This window comes from Osmerus eperlanus, chromosome 22 (assembly GCF_963692335.1).
Source record: "Osmerus eperlanus chromosome 22, fOsmEpe2.1, whole genome shotgun sequence".
Lineage (NCBI taxonomy): Eukaryota > Metazoa > Chordata > Actinopteri > Osmeriformes > Osmeridae > Osmerus > Osmerus eperlanus.
The window spans coordinates 303,330-325,768 of NC_085039.1; the positions used below are offsets into that span (position 1 = coordinate 303,330).

Genomic DNA, 22,439 nt, shown 5'->3' on the forward strand with positions numbered 1-22,439 from the left:
ATTTCGAGGGACGGTTCACCTTTCCACACCACCTACTGACGTCCAACTAGTAAGAAATTGCCCTAAGCCTGGTTTATACTTCTGCGGAGTTTGAAACACGTGGCCTAATCGTGACGCTATCGACCGTCACAAGAGACGAGATGCCTCTCCACGGTCTGTACTGGCTGGGGATTGAACCCCGTCAACTTCAAGGAAAAAAGTTGCCACTGTAGTTGCCACTATAACTACGATGCCCCCAAAAAATCATATACAATCGCACATGTCGAGCCACAGTTCACTTTTTCAAACCCACTTACTGACTTCAAAGCAATGGGACGGCGTTAGCACCCTACAAAAGTGGCAGCGGTGGGATTTGAACCCACGCCTCCGGAGAGACTGGAGCCTAAATCCAGCGCCTTGGACCCCTCGGCCACGCTACCACGTTGTCAGGTCTTGGCCCCCCGGGCTCTTCCCGAAGCTGATCGATCGTCCAGGAGCTCACGTGACATTCTTAATGCCTGGAAGCGCTTGAACGTCACAAGATAAAACAGATCTAACAATAGCCCTCCTAAATAGCTCTTACACATGAACTTTACGGCGCTTTATTTAACATTACCTCCATTCTTATTTATTATTTTGCTCATACTGGTACTATCTGTCCTTGTATTGTTTTTCTTTTTTGTCTTGTTGTTCTATTTGTGATGCTATAGCCTGCATGGAGAATACCAAATCAAATTCCTAGTATCTGTATACATGGCGAAATAAAGTTGATTTGAATCTCTCTCAAGGTTCTGCATTGGCCAGGAATCGAGCCCTGGTCAACTGCTTGGAAGGCAGCTATGCTTGCCACTATACCACCAATGCCCCCAACAGACTCCATGATCGCACAGCATTTCGAGGGACGGTTCACCTTTCCACACCACCTACTGACGTCCAACTAGTAAGAAATTGCCCTAAGCCTGGTTTATACTTCTGCGGAGTTTGAAACACGTGGCCTAATCGTGACGCTATCGACCGTCACAAGAGACGAGATGCCTCTCCACGGTCTGTACTGGCTGGGGATTGAACCCCGTCAACTTCAAGGAAAAAAGTTGCCACTGTAGTTGCCACTATAACTACGATGCCCCCAAAAAATCATATACAATCGCACATGTCGAGCCACAGTTCACTTTTTCAAACCCACTTACTGACTTCAAAGCAATGGGACGGCGTTAGCACCCTACAAAAGTGGCAGCGGTGGGATTTGAACCCACGCCTCCGGAGAGACTGGAGCCTAAATCCAGCGCCTTGGACCGCTCGGCCACGCTACCACGTTGTCAGGTCTTGGCCCCCCGGGCTCTTCCCGAAGCTGATCGATCGTCCAGGAGCTCACGTGACATTCTTAATGCCTGGAAGCGCTTGAACGTCACAAGATAAAACAGATCTAACAATAGCCCTCCTAAATAGCTCTTACACATGAACTTTACGGCGCTTTATTTAACATTACCTCCATTCTTATTTATTATTTTGCTCATACTGGTACTATCTGTCCTTGTATTGTTTTTCTTTTTTGTCTTGTTGTTCTATTTGTGATGCTATAGCCTGCATGGAGAATACCAAATCAAATTCCTAGTATCTGTATACATGGCGAAATAAAGTTGAATTGAATCTCTCTCAAGGTTCTGCATTGGCCAGGAATCGAGCCCTGGTCAACTGCTTGGAAGGCAGCTATGCTTGCCACTATACCACCAATGCCCCCAACAGACTCCATGATCGCACAGCATTTCGAGGGACGGTTCACCTTTCCACACCACCTACTGACGTCCAACTAGTAAGAAATTGCCCTAAGCCTGGTTTATACTTCTGCGGAGTTTGAAACACGTGGCCTAATCGTGACGCTATCGACCGTCACAAGAGACGAGATGCCTCTCCACGGTCTGTACTGGCTGGGGATTGAACCCCGTCAACTTCAAGGAAAAAAGTTGCCACTGTAGTTGCCACTATAACTACGATGCCCCCAAAAAATCATATACAATCGCACATGTCGAGCCACAGTTCACTTTTTCAAACCCACTTACTGACTTCAAAGCAATGGGACGGCGTTAGCACCCTACAAAAGTGGCAGCGGTGGGATTTGAACCCACGCCTCCGGAGAGACTGGAGCCTAAATCCAGCGCCTTGGACCCCTCGGCCACGCTACCACGTTGTCAGGTCTTGGCCCCCCGGGCTCTTCCCGAAGCTGATCGATCGTCCAGGAGCTCACGTGACATTCTTAATGCCTGGAAGCGCTTGAACGTCACAAGATAAAACAGATCTAACAATAGCCCTCCTAAATAGCTCTTACACATGAACTTTACGGCGCTTTATTTAACATTACCTCCATTCTTATTTATTATTTTGCTCATACTGGTACTATCTGTCCTTGTATTGTTTTTCTTTTTTTGTCTTGTTGTTCTATTTGTGATGCTATAGCCTGCATGGAGAATACCAAATCAAATTCCTAGTATCTGTATACATGGCGAAATAAAGTTGATTTGAATCTCTCTCAAGGTTCTGCATTGGCCAGGAATCGAGCCCTGGTCAACTGCTTGGAAGGCAGCTATGCTTGCCACTATACCACCAATGCCCCCAACAGACTCCATGATCGCACAGCATTTCGAGGGACGGTTCACCTTTCCACACCACCTACTGACGTCCAACTAGTAAGAAATTGCCCTAAGCCTGGTTTATACTTCTGCGGAGTTTGAAACACGTGGCCTAATCGTGACGCTATCGACCGTCACAAGAGACGAGATGCCTCTCCACGGTCTGTACTGGCTGGGGATTGAACCCCGTCAACTTCAAGGAAAAAAGTTGCCACTGTAGTTGCCACTATAACTACGATGCCCCCAAAAAATCATATACAATCGCACATGTCGAGCCACAGTTCACTTTTTCAAACCCACTTACTGACTTCAAAGCAATGGGACGGCGTTAGCACCCTACAAAAGTGGCAGCGGTGGGATTTGAACCCACGCCTCTGGAGAGACTGGAGCCTAAATCCAGCGCCTTGGACCGCTCGGCCACGCTACCACGTTGTCAGGTCTTGGCCCCCCGGGCTCTTCCCGAAGCTGATCGATCGTCCAGGAGCTCACGTGACATTCTTAATGCCTGGAAGCGCTTGAACGTCACAAGATAAAACAGATCTAACAATAGCCCTCCTAAATAGCTCTTACACATGAACTTTACGGCGCTTTATTTAACATTACCTCCATTCTTATTTATTATTTTGCTCATACTGGTACTATCTGTCCTTGTATTGTTTTTCTTTTTTGTCTTGTTGTTCTATTTGTGATGCTATAGCCTGCATGGAGAATACCAAATCAAATTCCTAGTATCTGTATACATGGCGAAATAAAGTTGATTTGAATCTCTCTCAAGGTTCTGCATTGGCCAGGAATCGAGCCCTGGTCAACTGCTTGGAAGGCAGCTATGCTTGCCACTATACCACCAATGCCCCCAACAGACTCCATGATCGCACAGCATTTCGAGGGACGGTTCACCTTTCCACACCACCTACTGACGTCCAACTAGTAAGAAATTGCCCTAAGCCTGGTTTATACTTCTGCGGAGTTTGAAACACGTGGCCTAATCGTGACGCTATCGACCGTCACAAGAGACGAGATGCCTCTCCACGGTCTGTACTGGCTGGGGATTGAACCCCGTCAACTTCAAGGAAAAAAGTTGCCACTGTAGTTGCCACTATAACTACGATGCCCCCAAAAAATCATATACAATCGCACATGTCGAGCCACAGTTCACTTTTTCAAACCCACTTACTGACTTCAAAGCAATGGGACGGCGTTAGCACCCTACAAAAGTGGCAGCGGTGGGATTTGAACCCACGCCTCCGGAGAGACTGGAGCCTAAATCCAGCGCCTTGGACCGCTCGGCCACGCTACCACGTTGTCAGGTCTTGGCCCCCCGGGCTCTTCCCGAAGCTGATCGATCGTCCAGGAGCTCACGTGACATTCTTAATGCCTGGAAGCGCTTGAACGTCACAAGATAAAACAGATCTAACAATAGCCCTCCTAAATAGCTCTTACACATGAACTTTACGGCGCTTTATTTAACATTACCTCCATTCTTATTTATTATTTTGCTCATACTGGTACTATCTGTCCTTGTATTGTTTTTCTTTTTTGTCTTGTTGTTCTATTTGTGATGCTATAGCCTGCATGGAGAATACCAAATCAAATTCCTAGTATCTGTATACATGGCGAAATAAAGTTGATTTGAATCTCTCTCAAGGTTCTGCATTGGCCAGGAATCGAGCCCTGGTCAACTGCTTGGAAGGCAGCTATGCTTGCCACTATACCACCAATGCCCCCAACAGACTCCATGATCGCACAGCATTTCGAGGGACGGTTCACCTTTCCACACCACCTACTGACGTCCAACTAGTAAGAAATTGCCCTAAGCCTGGTTTATACTTCTGCGGAGTTTGAAACACGTGGCCTAATCGTGACGCTATCGACCGTCACAAGAGACGAGATGCCTCTCCACGGTCTGTACTGGCTGGGGATTGAACCCCGTCAACTTTAAGGAAAAAAGTTGCCACTGTAGTTGCCACTATAACTACGATGCCCCAAAAAATCATATACAATCGCACATGTCGAGCCACAGTTCACTTTTTCAAACCCACTTACTGACTTCAAAGCAATGGGACGGCGTTAGCACCCTACAAAAGTGGCAGCGGTGGGATTTGAACCCACGCCTCCGGAGAGACTGGAGCCTAAATCCAGCGCCTTGGACCGCTCGGCCACGCTACCACGTTGTCAGGTATTGGCCCCCCGGGCTCTTCGCGAAGCTGATCGATCGTCCAGGAGCTCACGTGACATTCTTAATGCCTGGAAGCGCTTGAACGTCACAAGATAAAACAGATCTAACAATAGCCCTCCTAAATAGCTCTTACACATGAACTTTACGGCGCTTTATTTAACATTACCTCCATTCTTATTTATTATTTTGCTCATACTGGTACTATCTGTCCTTGTATTGTTTTTCTTTTTTGTCTTGTTGTTCTATTTGTGATGCTATAGCCTGCATGGAGAATACCAAATCAAATTCCTAGTATCTGTATACATGGCGAAATAAAGTTGATTTGAATCTCTCTCAAGGTTCTGCATTGGCCAGGAATCGAGCCCTGGTCAACTGCTTGGAAGGCAGCTATGCTTGCCACTATACCACCAATGCCCCCAACACACTCCATGATCGCACAGCATTTCGAGGGACGGTTCACCTTTCCACACCACCTACTGACGTCCAACTAGTAAGAAATTGCCCTAAGCCTGGTTTATACTTCTGCGGAGTTTGAAACACGTGGCCTAATCGTGACGCTATCGACCGTCACAAGAGACGAGATGCCTCTCCACGGTCTTTACTGGCTGGGGATTGAACCCCGTCAACTTCAAGGAAAAAAGTTGCCACTGTAGTTGCCACTATAACTACGATGCCCCCAAAAAATCATATACAATCGCACATGTCGAGCCACAGTTCACTTTTTCAAACCCACTTACTGACTTCAAAGCAATGGGACGGCGTTAGCACCCTACAAAAGTGGCAGCGGTGGGATTTGAACCCACGCCTCCGGAGAGACTGGAGCCTAAATCCAGCGCCTTGGACCCCTCGGCCACGCTACCACGTTGTCAGGTCTTGGCCCCCCGGGCTCTTCCCGAAGCTGATCGATCGTCCAGGAGCTCACGTGACATTCTTAATGCCTGGAAGCGCTTGAACGTCACAAGATAAAACAGATCTAACAATAGCCCTCCTAAATAGCTCTTACACATGAACTTTACGGCGCTTTATTTAACATTACCTCCATTCTTATTTATTATTTTGCTCATACTGGTACTATCTGTCCTTGTATTGTTTTTCTTTTTTTGTCTTGTTGTTCTATTTGTGATGCTATAGCCTGCATGGAGAATACCAAATCAAATTCCTAGTATCTGTATACATGGCGAAATAAAGTTGATTTGAATCTCTCTCAAGGTTCTGCATTGGCCAGGAATCGAGCCCTGGTCAACTGCTTGGAAGGCAGCTATGCTTGCCACTATACCACCAATGCCCCCAACAGACTCCATGATCGCACAGCATTTCGAGGGACGGTTCACCTTTCCACACCACCTACTGACGTCCAACTAGTAAGAAATTGCCCTAAGCCTGGTTTATACTTCTGCGGAGTTTGAAACACGTGGCCTAATCGTGACGCTATCGACCGTCACAAGAGACGAGATGCCTCTCCACGGTCTGTACTGGCTGGGGATTGAACCCCGTCAACTTCAAGGAAAAAAGTTGCCACTGTAGTTGCCACTATAACTACGATGCCCCCAAAAAATCATATACAATCGCACATGTCGAGCCACAGTTCACTTTTTCAAACCCACTTACTGACTTCAAAGCAATGGGACGGCGTTAGCACCCTACAAAAGTGGCAGCGGTGGGATTTGAACCCACGCCTCTGGAGAGACTGGAGCCTAAATCCAGCGCCTTGGACCGCTCGGCCACGCTACCACGTTGTCAGGTCTTGGCCCCCCGGGCTCTTCCCGAAGCTGATCGATCGTCCAGGAGCTCACGTGACATTCTTAATGCCTGGAAGCGCTTGAACGTCACAAGATAAAACAGATCTAACAATAGCCCTCCTAAATAGCTCTTACACATGAACTTTACGGCGCTTTATTTAACATTACCTCCATTCTTATTTATTATTTTGCTCATACTGGTACTATCTGTCCTTGTATTGTTTTTCTTTTTTGTCTTGTTGTTCTATTTGTGATGCTATAGCCTGCATGGAGAATACCAAATCAAATTCCTAGTATCTGTATACATGGCGAAATAAAGTTGATTTGAATCTCTCTCAAGGTTCTGCATTGGCCAGGAATCGAGCCCTGGTCAACTGCTTGGAAGGCAGCTATGCTTGCCACTATACCACCAATGCCCCCAACAGACTCCATGATCGCACAGCATTTCGAGGGACGGTTCACCTTTCCACACCACCTACTGACGTCCAACTAGTAAGAAATTGCCCTAAGCCTGGTTTATACTTCTGCGGAGTTTGAAACACGTGGCCTAATCGTGACGCTATCGACCGTCACAAGAGACGAGATGCCTCTCCACGGTCTGTACTGGCTGGGGATTGAACCCCGTCAACTTCAAGGAAAAAAGTTGCCACTGTAGTTGCCACTATAACTACGATGCCCCCAAAAAATCATATACAATCGCACATGTCGAGCCACAGTTCACTTTTTCAAACCCACTTACTGACTTCAAAGCAATGGGACGGCGTTAGCACCCTACAAAAGTGGCAGCGGTGGGATTTGAACCCACGCCTCCGGAGAGACTGGAGCCTAAATCCAGCGCCTTGGACCGCTCGGCCACGCTACCACGTTGTCAGGTCTTGGCCCCCCGGGCTCTTCCCGAAGCTGATCGATCGTCCAGGAGCTCACGTGACATTCTTAATGCCTGGAAGCGCTTGAACGTCACAAGATAAAACAGATCTAACAATAGCCCTCCTAAATAGCTCTTACACATGAACTTTACGGCGCTTTATTTAACATTACCTCCATTCTTATTTATTATTTTGCTCATACTGGTACTATCTGTCCTTGTATTGTTTTTCTTTTTTGTCTTGTTGTTCTATTTGTGATGCTATAGCCTGCATGGAGAATACCAAATCAAATTCCTAGTATCTGTATACATGGCGAAATAAAGTTGATTTGAATCTCTCTCAAGGTTCTGCATTGGCCAGGAATCGAGCCCTGGTCAACTGCTTGGAAGGCAGCTATGCTTGCCACTATACCACCAATGCCCCCAACAGACTCCATGATCGCACAGCATTTCGAGGGACGGTTCACCTTTCCACACCACCTACTGACGTCCAACTAGTAAGAAATTGCCCTAAGCCTGGTTTATACTTCTGCGGAGTTTGAAACACGTGGCCTAATCGTGACGCTATCGACCGTCACAAGAGACGAGATGCCTCTCCACGGTCTGTACTGGCTGGGGATTGAACCCCGTCAACTTTAAGGAAAAAAGTTGCCACTGTAGTTGCCACTATAACTACGATGCCCCAAAAAATCATATACAATCGCACATGTCGAGCCACAGTTCACTTTTTCAAACCCACTTACTGACTTCAAAGCAATGGGACGGCGTTAGCACCCTACAAAAGTGGCAGCGGTGGGATTTGAACCCACGCCTCCGGAGAGACTGGAGCCTAAATCCAGCGCCTTGGACCGCTCGGCCACGCTACCACGTTGTCAGGTATTGGCCCCCCGGGCTCTTCGCGAAGCTGATCGATCGTCCAGGAGCTCACGTGACATTCTTAATGCCTGGAAGCGCTTGAACGTCACAAGATAAAACAGATCTAACAATAGCCCTCCTAAATAGCTCTTACACATGAACTTTACGGCGCTTTATTTAACATTACCTCCATTCTTATTTATTATTTTGCTCATACTGGTACTATCTGTCCTTGTATTGTTTTTCTTTTTTGTCTTGTTGTTCTATTTGTGATGCTATAGCCTGCATGGAGAATACCAAATCAAATTCCTAGTATCTGTATACATGGCGAAATAAAGTTGATTTGAATCTCTCTCAAGGTTCTGCATTGGCCAGGAATCGAGCCCTGGTCAACTGCTTGGAAGGCAGCTATGCTTGCCACTATACCACCAATGCCCCCAACACACTCCATGATCGCACAGCATTTCGAGGGACGGTTCACCTTTCCACACCACCTACTGACGTCCAACTAGTAAGAAATTGCCCTAAGCCTGGTTTATACTTCTGCGGAGTTTGAAACACGTGGCCTAATCGTGACGCTATCGACCGTCACAAGAGACGAGATGCCTCTCCACGGTCTTTACTGGCTGGGGATTGAACCCCGTCAACTTCAAGGAAAAAAGTTGCCACTGTAGTTGCCACTATAACTACGATGCCCCCAAAAAATCATATACAATCGCACATGTCGAGCCACAGTTCACTTTTTCAAACCCACTTACTGACTTCAAAGCAATGGGACGGCGTTAGCACCCTACAAAAGTGGCAGCAGTGGGATTTGAACCCACGCCTCCGGAGAGACTGGAGCCTAAATCCAGCGCCTTGGACCGCTCAGCCACGCTACCTCGTTGTCAGGTCTTGGCCCCCCGGGCTCTTCCCGAAGCTGATCGATCGTCCAGGAGCTCACGTGACATTCTTAATGCCTGGAAGCGCTTGAACGTCACAAGATAAAACAGATCTAACAATAGCCCTCCTAAATAGCTCTTACACATGAACTTTACGGCGCTTTATTTAACATTACCTCCATTCTTATTTATTATTTTGCTCATACTGGTACTATCTGTCCTTGTATTGTTTTTCTTTTTTGTCTTGTTGTTCTATTTGTGATGCTATAGCCTGCATGGAGAATACCAAATCAAATTCCTAGTATCTGTATACATGGCGAAATAAAGTTGATTTGAATCTCTCTCAAGGTTCTGCATTGGCCAGGAATCGAGCCCTGGTCAACTGCTTGGAAGGCAGCTATGCTTGCCACTATACCACCAATGCCCCCAACAGACTCCATGATTGCACAGCATTTCGAGGGACGGTTCACCTTTCCACACCACCTACTGACGTCCAACTAGTAAGAAATTGCCCTAAGCCTGGTTTATACTTCTGCGGAGTTTGAAACACGTGGCCTAATCGTGACGCTATCGACCGTCACAAGAGACGAGATGCCTCTCCACGGTCTGTACTGGCTGGGGATTGAACCCCGTCAACTTCAAGGAAAAAAGTTGCCACTGTAGTTGCCACTATAACTACGATGCCCCCAAAAAATCATATACAATCGCACATGTCGAGCCACAGTTCACTTTTTCAAACCCACTTACTGACTTCAAAGCAATGGGACGGCGTTAGCACCCTACAAAAGTGGCAGCGGTGGGATTTGAACCCACGCCTCCGGAGAGACTGGAGCCTAAATCCAGCGCCTTGGACCGCTCGGCCACGCTACCACGTTGTCAGGTCTTGGCCCCCCGGGCTCTTTCCGAAGCTGATCGATCGTCCAGGAGCTCACGTGACATTCTTAATGCCTGGAAGCGCTTGAACGTCACAAGATAAAACAGATCTAACAATAGCCCTCCTAAATAGCTCTTACACATGAACTTTACGGCGCTTTATTTAACATTACCTCCATTCTTATTTATTATTTTGCTCATACTGGTACTATCTGTCCTTGTATTGTTTTTCTTTTTTGTCTTGTTGTTCTATTTGTGATGCTATAGCCTGCATGGAGAATACCAAATCAAATTCCTAGTATCTGTATACATGGCGAAATAAAGTTGATTTGAATCTCTCTCAAGGTTCTGCATTGGCCAGGAATCGAGCCCTGGTCAGCTGCTTGGAAGGCAGCTATGCTTGCCACTATACCACCAATGCCCCCAACAGACTCCATGATCGCACAGCATTTCGAGGGACGGTTCACCTTTCCACACCACCTACTGACGTCCAACTAGTAAGAAATTGCCCTAAGCCTGGTTTATACTTCTGCGGAGTTTGAAACACGTGGCCTAATCGTGACGCTATCGACCGTCACAAGAGACGAGATGCCTCTCCACGGTCTGTACTGGCTGGGGATTGAACCCCGTCAACTTCAAGGAAAAAAGTTGCCACTGTAGTTGCCACTATAACTACGATGCCCCCAAAAAATCATATACAATCGCACATGTCGAGCCACAGTTCACTTTTTCAAACCCACTTACTGACTTCAAAGCAATGGGACGGCGTTAGCACCCTACAAAAGTGGCAGCGGTGGGATTTGAACCCACGCCTCCGGAGAGACTGGAGCCTAAATCCAGCGCCTTGGTCCGCTCGGCCACGCTACCACGGAATGCTGTTAAGCATTCTCACTATTGTTTTCCTGTTTCTCTTTATTGTGAGAATGCTGTTAAGCATTCTCACTATTGCTTTTCAACTTCTCAGTTCTTCCGCCGTTTTTTGGCCTTTAACTCGTTCTGCATACTTTAACCGATTCCTACAACTTTTGTATCAAAACGTTCAGCTCCTTCAGGAGATGATGGCTATGACTTTTGGTATTTCTCACTTTTATACTTTTTAAGACATTAAGGTTTTTGTGCAAATTATTCTCCCATTAAAAGTAATGGTAAATCCTTTCAAATCATTAAAAAGCTTCCTCCTCTTTCAAATGTAACTACTTCAGCTTACTTTCAGCTAGAGACACCATTCAACCTTTAAAATGTTCACAAGACATTCAGCTATTCCCAAATGATTCAGCTTTTTCAAATGTTCAGCCAATTTTGAATTATGACAGTTTGAAATACATTAAAATGTTTGCTCCTTCATGATTTTTATGAGCAGCAAGCAGAGTGCTTGCTGCTCTTTTTCTGATATTCAACTAATTTGTCAAACAAATTCCTCTAACGTTCATATAGTTTAACTTACAGAAACAAGTTATACCTTAAAATGTAGGAAAAATTGTCCTCTTTCAGCCAATGTAACTACTAAAGAGCTCACATTTACAGATTTTCAGCTATGAGCCTTGAAGCGAGAGCAGCCTTTCAAATTCTCTCACTAACTTCAATGGAGAGGTGGGTAAAATTTGTCAGAGAAAGCAAGAAGGAACAAGATTTTGAAACTGCCGATAGAGTCGTATTTCTGACCGCACAGACATATAAAGGACATCTCTGGTTTCGGCAGAGTCTTGGGTCTCGGAAAATATCCTTATATTTTGGATTGGACGTATAGTTTTGCGTCTAGGTCAACTTGTTTGAGGTGTGGATGCTAGGTAAATGTTCGTTTTTCTCTCTGCCTAGCTCGTTAGCTATCACAGCTGCGCCATCACCGTGGCAACCAAACAAACAAGCACCAGGAAAGCAAAAGGAACACGTTTTTGAAACTGCAGGTAGAGTCGTATTTCTGACTGCACAGACATATAAAGAATATCTCTGGTTTCGGCAGAGTCTTGGGTCCCGGAAAATATCCTTATATTTTGGATTGGACGTACAGTTTTGCGTCTAGGTTATCTTGTTTGAGGTGTGGATTCTAGCTACATTTCTCTTATTCTCTGCCCTCAGCGCGTTAGCAATCATAGCTGCACCATCACCATAACGACAGACACGCACCACTCAGTCTCTCACACAGGTGATTGGTACGTTTACTTGACCATGAGAAACACGATTACTAGCAATTGTCGGTTTATGCCAATAATACGATTACTCCGTTTACATGTGTAATTAGTTATGCGATTACTCAATAAACGCGTCTACATGATTCTTTTTTATTAATCGTTGTATGCTCCACGGACAAAACTTGCACCATCATCCTTCTGCAACAAAGTGTCGCCGTGTCTTCCTGTATCGGCTCTACTGCTGTATGTTTCATTCCATCAACACATTGAATCCTACTAAGAAAGCCGAGTAAACGCATAGGCCACATCTGCTACTGCTTATACTATCTCAACTATAATTTAATCTGTTAAAACGATAATATTCTTGTTACGACTAGCTAGCCTACTTCTTCTGTTTAACAGTTCAGCTTTCAGCTTCTCCCACATTGTAGGCTATTTTAGCTCTTAGCTTTGTTAAGATGATGCAGTTCAGCTTCCACACTGCCTCTTTTGTGTGACTCACACATTTTTGAAATTCATTTCAGCTTGCGGGTATTTTCTCATTTCTCACTTTTATACTTTTTAAAATATTAAGGTTTTTGTGCAAATTATTCTCCCTTTAAAAGTAATGGATAAATCCTTTCAAATCATTGTTGGAATGCTGCTCCAGCCCCTTTCAAAAATACCTTTCGGTTGCTTTGAAGCTTCAGCTTATAACTTTCTACTAAATTTTCACTATTTCAGCTTTTTTAGCATAGTCAGCTATCCCCATTCAGGTTTTCAGCATTCTCACTGCTGTTTCGCAGGAACAGCCTTTTCTAGTTATATCAACTTCTTAGTTCTTCCGCCGTTTTTTGGCCTTTAACTTGTTCTGCATACTTTCACCGATTCCTACAATTTAGGTATCAAAACGTTCAGCTCCTTCAGGAGATGATGGCTATGACTTTTGGTATTTCTCACTTTTATACTTTTTAAGACATTAAGGTTTTTGTGCAAATTATTCTCCCATTAAAAGTAATGGTAAATCCTTTCAAATCATTAAAAAGCTTCCTCCTCTTTCAAACGTAACTACTTCAGCTTACTTTCAGCTAGAGACACCATTCAACCTTTAAAATGTTCACAAGACATTCAGCTATTCCCAAATGATTCAGCTTTTTCAAATGTTCAGCCAATTTTGAATTATGACAGTTTGAAATACATTAAAATGTTTGCTCCTTCTTGATTTTTATGAATGAGCAGCAAGCAGAGTTTTCTGATATTCAACTAATTTGTCAAACAAATTCCTCTAACGTTCATATAGTTTAACTTACAGAAACAAGTTATACCTTAAAATGTAGGAAAAATTGTCCTCTTTCAGCCAATGTAACTACTAAAGAGCTCACATTTACAGATTTTCAGCTATGAGCCTTGAAGCGAGAGCAGCCTTTCAAATTCTCTCACTAACTTCAATGGAGAGGTGAGTAAAATCAGTCAGAGAAAGCAAGAAGGAACAAGATTTTGAAACTGCCGATAGAGTCGTATTTCTGACCGCACAGACATATAAAGGACATCTCTGGTTTCGGCAGAGTCTTGGGTCTCGGAAAATATCCTTATATTTTGGATTGGACGTATAGTTTTGCGTCTAGGTCAACTTGTTTGAGGTGTGGATGCTAGGTAAATGTTCGTTTTTCTCTCTGCCTAGCTCGTTAGCTATCACAGCTGCGCCATCACCGTGGCAACCAAACAAACAAGCACCAGGAAAGCAAAAGGAACACGTTTTTGAAACTGCAGGTAGAGTCGTATTTCTGACTGCACAGACATATAAAGAATATCTCTGGTTTCGGCAGAGTCTTGGGTCCCGGAAAATATCCTTATATTTTGGATTGGACGTACAGTTTTGCGTCTAGGTTATCTTGTTTGAGGTGTGGATTCTAGCTACATTTCTCTTATTCTCTGCCCTCAGCGCGTTAGCAATCATAGCTGCACCATCACCATAACGACAGACACGCACCACTCAGTCTCTCACACAGGTGATTGGTAGTTTTACTTGACCATGAGAAACACGATTACTAGCAATTGTCGGTTTATGCCAATAATACGATTACTCCGTTTACATGTGTAATTAGTTATGCGATTACTCAATAAACGCGTCTACATGATTCTTTTTTATTAATCGCTGTATGCTCCACGGACAAAACTTGCACCATCATCCTTCTGCAACAAAGTGTCGCCGTGTCTTCCTGTATCGGCTCTACTGCTGTATGTTTCATTCCATCAACACATTGAATCCTACTAAGAAAGCCGAGTAAACGCATAGGCCACATCTGCTACTGCTTATACTATCTCAACTATAATTTAATCTGTTAAAACGATAATATTCTTGTTACGACTAGCTAGCCTACTTCTTCTGTTTAACAGTTCAGCTTTCAGCTTCTCCCACATTGTAGGCTATTTTAGCTCTTAGCTTTGTTAAGATGATGCAGTTCAGCTTCCACACTGCCTCTTTTGTGTGACTCACACATTTTTGAAATTCATTTCAGCTTGCGGGTATTTTCTCATTTCTCACTTTTATACTTTTTAAAATATTAAGGTTTTTGTGCAAATTATTCTCCCTTTAAAAGTAATGGATAAATCCTTTCAAATCATTGTTGGAATGCTGCTCCAGCCCCTTTCAAAAATACCTTTCGGTTGCTTTGAAGCTTCAGCTTATAACTTTCTACTAAATTTTCACTATTTCAGCTTTTTTAGCATAGTCAGCTATCCCCATTCAGGTTTTCAGCATTCTCACTGCTGTTTCGCAGGAACAGCCTTTTCTAGTTATATCAACTTCTTAGTTCTTCCGCCGTTTTTTGGCCTTTAACTCGTTCTGCATACTTTCACCGATTCCTACAATTTAGGTATCAAAACGTTCAGCTCCTTCAGGAGATGATGGCTATGACTTTTGGTATTTCTCACTTTTATACTTTTTAAGACATTAAGGTTTTTGTGCAAATTATTCTCCCATTAAAAGTAATGGTAAATCCTTTCAAATCATTAAAAAGCTTCCTCCTCTTTCAAACGTAACTACTTCAGCTTACTTTCAGCTAGAGACACCATTCAACCTTTAAAATGTTCACAAGACATTCAGCTATTCCCAAATGATTCAGCTTTTTCAAATGTTCAGCCAATTTTGAATTATGACAGTTTGAAATACATTAAAATGTTTGCTCCTTCTTGATTTTTATGAATGAGCAGCAAGCAGAGTTTTCTGATATTCAACTAATTTGTCAAACAAATTCCTCTAACGTTCATATAGTTTAACTTACAGAAACAAGTTATACCTTAAAATGTAGGAAAAATTGTCCTCTTTCAGCCAATGTAACTACTAAAGAGCTCACATTTACAGATTTTCAGCTATGAGCCTTGAAGCGAGAGCAGCCTTTCAAATTCTCTCACTAACTTCAATGGAGAGGTGAGTAAAATCAGTCAGAGAAAGCAAGAAGGAACAAGATTTTGAAACTGCCGATAGAGTCGTATTTCTGACCGCACAGACATATAAAGGACATCTCTGGTTTCGGCAGAGTCTTGGGTCTCGGAAAATATCCTTATATTTTGGATTGGACGTATAGTTTTGCGTCTAGGTCAACTTGTTTGAGGTGTGGATGCTAGGTAAATGTTCGTTTTTCTCTCTGCCTAGCTCGTTAGCTATCACAGCTGCGCCATCACCGTGGCAACCAAACAAACAAGCACCAGGAAAGCAAAAGGAACACGTTTTTGAAACTGCAGGTAGAGTCGTATTTCTGACTGCACAGACATATAAAGAATATCTCTGGTTTCGGCAGAGTCTTGGGTCCCGGAAAATATCCTTATATTTTGGATTGGACGTACAGTTTTGCGTCTAGGTTATCTTGTTTGAGGTGTGGATTCTAGCTACATTTCTCTTATTCTCTGCCCTCAGCGCGTTAGCAATCATAGCTGCACCATCACCATAACGACAGACACGCACCACTCAGTCTCTCACACAGGTGATTGGTAGTTTTACTTGACCATGAGAAACACGATTACTAGCAATTGTCGGTTTATGCCAATAATACGATTACTCCGTTTACATGTGTAATTAGTTATGCGATTACTCAATAAACGCGTCTACATGATTCTTTTTTATTAATCGCTGTATGCTCCACGGACAAAACTTGCACCATCATCCTTCTGCAACAAAGTGTCGCCGTGTCTTCCTGTATCGGCTCTACTGCTGTATGTTTCATTCCATCAACACATTGAATCCTACTAAGAAAGCCGAGTAAACGCATAGGCCACATCTGCTACTGCTTATACTATCTCAACTATAATTTAATCTGTTAAAACGATAATATTCTTGTTACGACTAGCTAGCCTACTTCTTCTGTTTAACAGTTCAGCTTTCAGCTTCTCCCACATTGTAGGCTATTTTAGCTCTTAGCTTTGTTAAGATGATGCAGTTCAGCTTCCACACTGCCTCTTTTGTGTGACTCACACATTTTTGAAATTCATTTCAGCTTGCGGGTATTTTCTCATTTCTCACTTTTATACTTTTTAAAATATTAAGGTTTTTGTGCAAATTATTCTCCCTTTAAAAGTAATGGATAAATCCTTTCAAATCATTGTTGGAATGCTGCTCCAGCCCCTTTCAAAAATACCTTTCGGTTGCTTTGAAGCTTCAGCTTATAACTTTCTACTAAATTTTCACTATTTCAGCTTTTTTAGCATAGTCAGCTATCCCCATTCAGGTTTTCAGCATTCTCACTGCTGTTTCGCAGGAACAGCCTTTTCTAGTTATATCAACTTCTTAGTTCTTCCGCCGTTTTTTGGCCTTTAACTCGTTCTGCATACTTTCACCGATTCCTACAATTTAGGTATCAAAACGTTCAGCTCCTTCAGGAGATGATGGCTATGACTTTTGGTATTTCTCACTTTTATACTTTTTAAGACATTAAGGTTTTTGTGCAAATTATTCTCCCATTAAAAGTAATGGTAAATCCTTTCAAATCATTAAAAAGCTTCCTCCTCTTTCAAACGTAACTACTTCAGCTTACTTTCAGCTAGAGACACCATTCAACCTTTAAAATGTTCACAAGACATTCAGCTATTCCCAAATGATTCAGCTTTTTCAAATGTTCAGCCAATTTTGAATTATGACAGTTTGAAATACATTAAAATGTTTGCTCCTTCTTGATTTTTATGAATGAGCAGCAAGCAGAGTTTTCTGATATTCAACTAATTTGTCAAACAAATTCCTCTAACGTTCATATAGTTTAACTTACAGAAACAAGTTATACCTTAAAATGTAGGAAAAATTGTCCTCTTTCAGCCAATGTAACTACTAAAGAGCTCACATTTACAGATTTTCAGCTATGAGCCTTGAAGCGAGAGCAGCCTTTCAAATTCTCTCACTAACTTCAATGGAGAGGTGAGTAAAATCAGTCAGAGAAAGCAAGAAGGAACAAGATTTTGAAACTGCCGATAGAGTCGTATTTCTGACCGCACAGACATATAAAGGACATCTCTGGTTTCGGCAGAGTCTTGGGTCTCGGAAAATATCCTTATATTTTGGATTGGACGTATAGTTTTGCGTCTAGGTCAACTTGTTTGAGGTGTGGATGCTAGGTAAATGTTCGTTTTTCTCTCTGCCTAGCTCGTTAGCTATCACAGCTGCGCCATCACCGTGGCAACCAAACAAACAAGCACCAGGAAAGCAAAAGGAACACGTTTTTGAAACTGCAGGTAGAGTCGTATTTCTGACTGCACAGACATATAAAGAATATCTCTGGTTTCGGCAGAGTCTTGGGTCCCGGAAAATATCCTTATATTTTGGATTGGACGTACAGTTTTGCGTCTAGGTTATCTTGTTTGAGGTGTGGATTCTAGCTACATTTCTCTTATTCTCTGCCCTCAGCGCGTTAGCAATCATAGCTGCACCATCACCATAACGACAGACACGCACCACTCAGTCTCTCACACAGGTGATTGGTAGTTTTACTTGACCATGAGAAATACGATTACTAGCAATTGTCGGTTTATGCCAATAATACGATTACTCCGTTTACATGTGTAATTAGTTATGCGATTACTCAATAAACGCGTCTACATGATTCTTTTTTATTAATCGCTGTATGCTCCACGGACAAAACTTGCACCATCATCCTTCTGCAACAAAGTGTCGCCGTGTCTTCCTGTATCGGCTCTACTGCTGTATGTTTCATTCCATCAACACATTGAATCCTACTAAGAAAGCCGAGTAAACGCATAGGCCACATCTGCTACTGCTTATACTATCTCAACTATAATTTAATCTGTTAAAACGATAATATTCTTGTTACGACTAGCTAGCCTACTTCTTCTGTTTAACAGTTCAGCTTTCAGCTTCTCCCACATTGTAGGCTATTTTAGCTCTTAGCTTTGTTAAGATGATGCAGTTCAGCTTCCACACTGCCTCTTTTGTGTGACTCACACATTTTTGAAATTCATTTCAGCTTGCGGGTATTTTCTCATTTCTCACTTTTATACTTTTTAAAATATTAAGGTTTTTGTGCAAATTATTCTCCCTTTAAAAGTAATGGATAAATCCTTTCAAATCATTGTTGGAATGCTGCTCCAGCCCCTTTCAAAAATACCTTTCGGTTGCTTTGAAGCTTCAGCTTATAACTTTCTACTAAATTTTCACTATTTCAGCTTTTTTAGCATAGTCAGCTATCCCCATTCAGGTTTTCAGCATTCTCACTGCTGTTTCGCAGGAACAGCCTTTTCTAGTTATATCAACTTCTTAGTTCTTCCGCCGTTTTTTGGCCTTTAACTCGTTCTGCATACTTTCACCGATTCCTACAATTTAGGTATCAAAACGTTCAGCTCCTTCAGGAGATGATGGCTATGACTTTTGGTATTTCTCACTTTTATACTTTTTAAGACATTAAGGTTTTTGTGCAAATTATTCTCCCATTAAAAGTAATGGTAAATCCTTTCAAATCATTAAAAAGCTTCCTCCTCTTTCAAACGTAACTACTTCAGCTTACTTTCAGCTAGAGACACCATTCAACCTTTAAAATGTTCACAAGACATTCAGCTATTCCCAAATGATTCAGCTTTTTCAAATGTTCAGCCAATTTTGAATTATGACAGTTTGAAATACATTAAAATGTTTGCTCCTTCTTGATTTTTATGAATGAGCAGCAAGCAGAGTGTGCCACTCTGCTTGCTGCTCTTTTTCTGATATTCAACTAATTTGTCAAACAAATTCCTCTAACGTTCATATAGTTTAACTTACAGAAACAAGTTATACCTTAAAATGTAGGAAAAATTGTCCTCTTTCAGCCAATGTAACTACTAAAGAGCTCACATTTACAGATTTTCAGCTATGAGCCTTGAAGCGAGAGCAGCCTTTCAAATTCTCTCACTAACTTCAATGGAGAGGTGAGTAAAATCAGTCAGAGAAAGCAAGAAGGAACAAGATTTTGAAACTGCCGATAGAGTCGTATTTCTGACCGCACAGACATATAAAGGACATCTCTGGTTTCGGCAGAGTCTTGGGTCTCGGAAAATATCCTTATATTTTGGATTGGACGTATAGTTTTGCGTCTAGGTCAACTTGTTTGAGGTGTGGATGCTAGGTAAATGTTCGTTTTTCTCTCTGCCTAGCTCGTTAGCTATCACAGCTGCGCCATCACCGTGGCAACCAAACAAACAAGCACCAGGAAAGCAAAAGGAACACGTTTTTGAAACTGCAGGTAGAGTCGTATTTCTGACTGCACAGACATATAAAGAATATCTCTGGTTTCGGCAGAGTCTTGGGTCTCGGAAAATATCCTTATATTTTGGATTGGACGTACAGTTTTGCGTCTAGGTTATCTTGTTTGAGGTGTGGATTCTAGCTACATTTCTCTTATTCTCTGCCCTCAGCGCGTTAGCAATCATAGCTGCTCCATCGCCGTGGCAACCAAACAAACACGCACCAGGAAAGCAGAAGGAACACGTTTTTGAAACTGCAGGTAGAGTCGTATTTCTGACTACACATACATATAAAGAATATCTCTGGTTTCGGCAGAGTCTTGGGTCTCGGAAAATATCATTAGATTTTGGATTGGACGTACAGTTTTGCGTCTAGGTTATCTTGTTTGAGGTGTGGATTCTAGCTACATTTCTCTTATTCTGTGCCCTCACCGCGTTAGCAATCATAGCTGCACCATCACCGTAACGACAGACACGCACCACTCAGTCTCTCACACAGGTGATTGGTACATTTACTTGACCATGAGAAACACGATTACTAGCAATTGTCGGTTTATACCAATAATACGATTACTCCGTTTACATGTGTAATTAGTTATGCGATTACTCAATAAACGCGTCTACATGATTCTTTTTTATTAATCGTTGTATGCTCCACGGACAAAACTTGCACCATCATCCTTCTGCAACAAAGTGTCGCCATGTCTTCCTGTATCGGCCCTACTGCTGTATGTTTCATTCCATCAACACATTGAATCCTACTAAGAAAGCCGAGTAAACGCACTCAATGGTAGGCTACATCTGCTACTGCTATTACTATCCCAACTATAATTTAATCTGTTAAAACGATAATATTCTTGTTACGACTAGCTAGCCTACTTCTTCTTCTGTTTAACAGTTCAGCTTTCAGCTTCTCCCACATTGTAGGCTATTTTAGCTCTTAGCTTTGTTAAGATGATGCAGTTCAGCTTCCACACTGCCTCTTTTGTGTGACTCACACATTTTTGAAATTCATTTCAGCTTGCGGGTATTTTCTCATTTCTCACTTTTATACTTTTTAAAATATTAAGGTTTTTGTGCAAATTATTCTCCCTTTAAAAGTAATGGTAAATCCTTTCAAATCATTGTTGGAATGCTGCTCCAGTCCCTTTCAAAAATACCTTTCGGTTGCTTTGAAGCTTCAGCTTATAACTTTCTACTAAATTTTCACTATTTTCAGCTTTTTTAGCATGGTCAGCTATCCCCATTCAGGTTTTCAGCATTCTCACTGCTGTTTCGCAGGAACAGCCGTTTCTAGTTATTATTATTGTGAGAATGCTGTTAAGCATTCTCACTATTGCTTTTCAACTTCTCAGTTCTTCCGCCGTTTTTTGGCCTTTAACTCGTTCTGCATACTTTAACCGATTCCTACAACTTTTGTATCAAAACGTTCAGCTCCTTCAGGAGATGATGGCTATGACTTTTGGTATTTCTCACTTTTATACTTTTTAAGACATTAAGGTTTTTGTGCAAATTATTCTCCCATTAAAAGTAATGGTAAATCCTTTCAAATCATTAAAAAGCTTCCTCCTCTTTCAAACGTAACTACTTCAGCTTACTTTCAGCTAGAGACACCATTCAACCTTTAAAATGTTCACAAGACATTCAGCTATTCCCAAATGATTCAGCTTTTTCAAATGTTCAGCCAATTTTGAATTATGACAGTTTGAAATACATTAAAATGTTTGCTCCTTCATGATTTTTATGAGCAGCAAGCAGAGTGCTTGCTGCTCTTTTTCTGATATTCAGCTAATTTGTCAAACAAATTCCTCTAACGTTCATATAGTTTAACTTACAGAAACAAGTTATACCTGAAAATGTAGGAAAAATTGTCCTCTTTCAGCCAATGTAACTACTAAAGAGCTCACATTTACAGATTTTCAGCTATGAGCCTTGAAGCGAGAGCAGCCTTTCAAATTCTCTCACTAACTTCAATGGAGAGGTGAGTAAAATCAGTCAGAGAAAGCAAGAAGGAACAAGATTTTGAAACTGCCGATAGAGTCGTATTTCTGACCGCACAGACATATAAAGGACATCTCTGGTTTCGGCAGAGTCTTGGGTCTCGGAAAATATCCTTATATTTTGGATTGGACGTATAGTTTTGCGTCTAGGTCAACTTGTTTGAGGTGTGGATGCTAGGTAAATGTTCGTTTTTCTCTCTGCCTAGCTCGTTAGCTATCACAGCTGCGCCATCACCGTGGCAACCAAACAAACAAGCACCAGGAAAGCAAAAGGAACACGTTTTTGAAACTGCAGGTAGAGTCGTATTTCTGACTGCACAGACATATAAAGAATATCTCTGGTTTCGGCAGAGTCTTGGGTCTCGGAAAATATCCTTATATTTTGGATTGGACGTACAGTTTTGCGTCTAGGTTATCTTGTTTGAGGTGTGGATTCTAGCTACATTTCTCTTATTCTCTGCCCTCAGCGCGTTAGCAATCATAGCTGCTCCATCGCCGTGGCAACCAAACAAACACGCACCAGGAAAGCAGAAGGAACACGTTTTTGAAACTGCAGGTAGAGTCGTATTTCTGACTACACATACATATAAAGAATATCTCTGGTTTCGGCAGAGTCTTGGGTC

General features: G+C 42.5%; 13 non-coding genes across 13 annotated transcripts; all 13 read right to left on the reverse strand.

The window, feature by feature from the left end:
• Positions 1–337: 337 nt before the first annotated feature.
• trnal-uag (transfer RNA leucine (anticodon UAG)) lies at positions 338–419 on the reverse strand. Its single transcript has one exon. It is a non-coding gene; the product is annotated as a tRNA-Leu (tRNA).
• A 788-nt stretch (positions 420–1,207) lies between these two features.
• Positions 1,208–1,289, reverse strand: trnal-uag (transfer RNA leucine (anticodon UAG)). The gene has a single exon. It is a non-coding gene; the product is annotated as a tRNA-Leu (tRNA).
• A 788-nt stretch (positions 1,290–2,077) lies between these two features.
• Positions 2,078–2,159, reverse strand: trnal-uag (transfer RNA leucine (anticodon UAG)). The gene has a single exon. It is a non-coding gene; the product is annotated as a tRNA-Leu (tRNA).
• Positions 2,160–2,948: 789 nt separating this feature from the next.
• Positions 2,949–3,030, reverse strand: trnal-uag (transfer RNA leucine (anticodon UAG)). Its single transcript has one exon. It is a non-coding gene; the product is annotated as a tRNA-Leu (tRNA).
• A 788-nt stretch (positions 3,031–3,818) lies between these two features.
• On the reverse strand, positions 3,819–3,900 carry trnal-uag (transfer RNA leucine (anticodon UAG)). Its single transcript has one exon. It is a non-coding gene; the product is annotated as a tRNA-Leu (tRNA).
• Positions 3,901–4,687: 787 nt separating this feature from the next.
• On the reverse strand, positions 4,688–4,769 carry trnal-uag (transfer RNA leucine (anticodon UAG)). The gene has a single exon. It is a non-coding gene; the product is annotated as a tRNA-Leu (tRNA).
• A 788-nt stretch (positions 4,770–5,557) lies between these two features.
• Positions 5,558–5,639, reverse strand: trnal-uag (transfer RNA leucine (anticodon UAG)). Its single transcript has one exon. It is a non-coding gene; the product is annotated as a tRNA-Leu (tRNA).
• Positions 5,640–6,428: 789 nt separating this feature from the next.
• On the reverse strand, positions 6,429–6,510 carry trnal-uag (transfer RNA leucine (anticodon UAG)). The gene has a single exon. It is a non-coding gene; the product is annotated as a tRNA-Leu (tRNA).
• A 788-nt stretch (positions 6,511–7,298) lies between these two features.
• trnal-uag (transfer RNA leucine (anticodon UAG)) lies at positions 7,299–7,380 on the reverse strand. Its single transcript has one exon. It is a non-coding gene; the product is annotated as a tRNA-Leu (tRNA).
• Positions 7,381–8,167: 787 nt separating this feature from the next.
• Positions 8,168–8,249, reverse strand: trnal-uag (transfer RNA leucine (anticodon UAG)). Its single transcript has one exon. It is a non-coding gene; the product is annotated as a tRNA-Leu (tRNA).
• Positions 8,250–9,037: 788 nt separating this feature from the next.
• On the reverse strand, positions 9,038–9,119 carry trnal-uag (transfer RNA leucine (anticodon UAG)). The gene has a single exon. It is a non-coding gene; the product is annotated as a tRNA-Leu (tRNA).
• Positions 9,120–9,907: 788 nt separating this feature from the next.
• On the reverse strand, positions 9,908–9,989 carry trnal-uag (transfer RNA leucine (anticodon UAG)). The gene has a single exon. It is a non-coding gene; the product is annotated as a tRNA-Leu (tRNA).
• Positions 9,990–10,777: 788 nt separating this feature from the next.
• Positions 10,778–10,859, reverse strand: trnal-uag (transfer RNA leucine (anticodon UAG)). Its single transcript has one exon. It is a non-coding gene; the product is annotated as a tRNA-Leu (tRNA).
• Between the last annotated feature and the right edge of the window lie 11,580 nt (positions 10,860–22,439).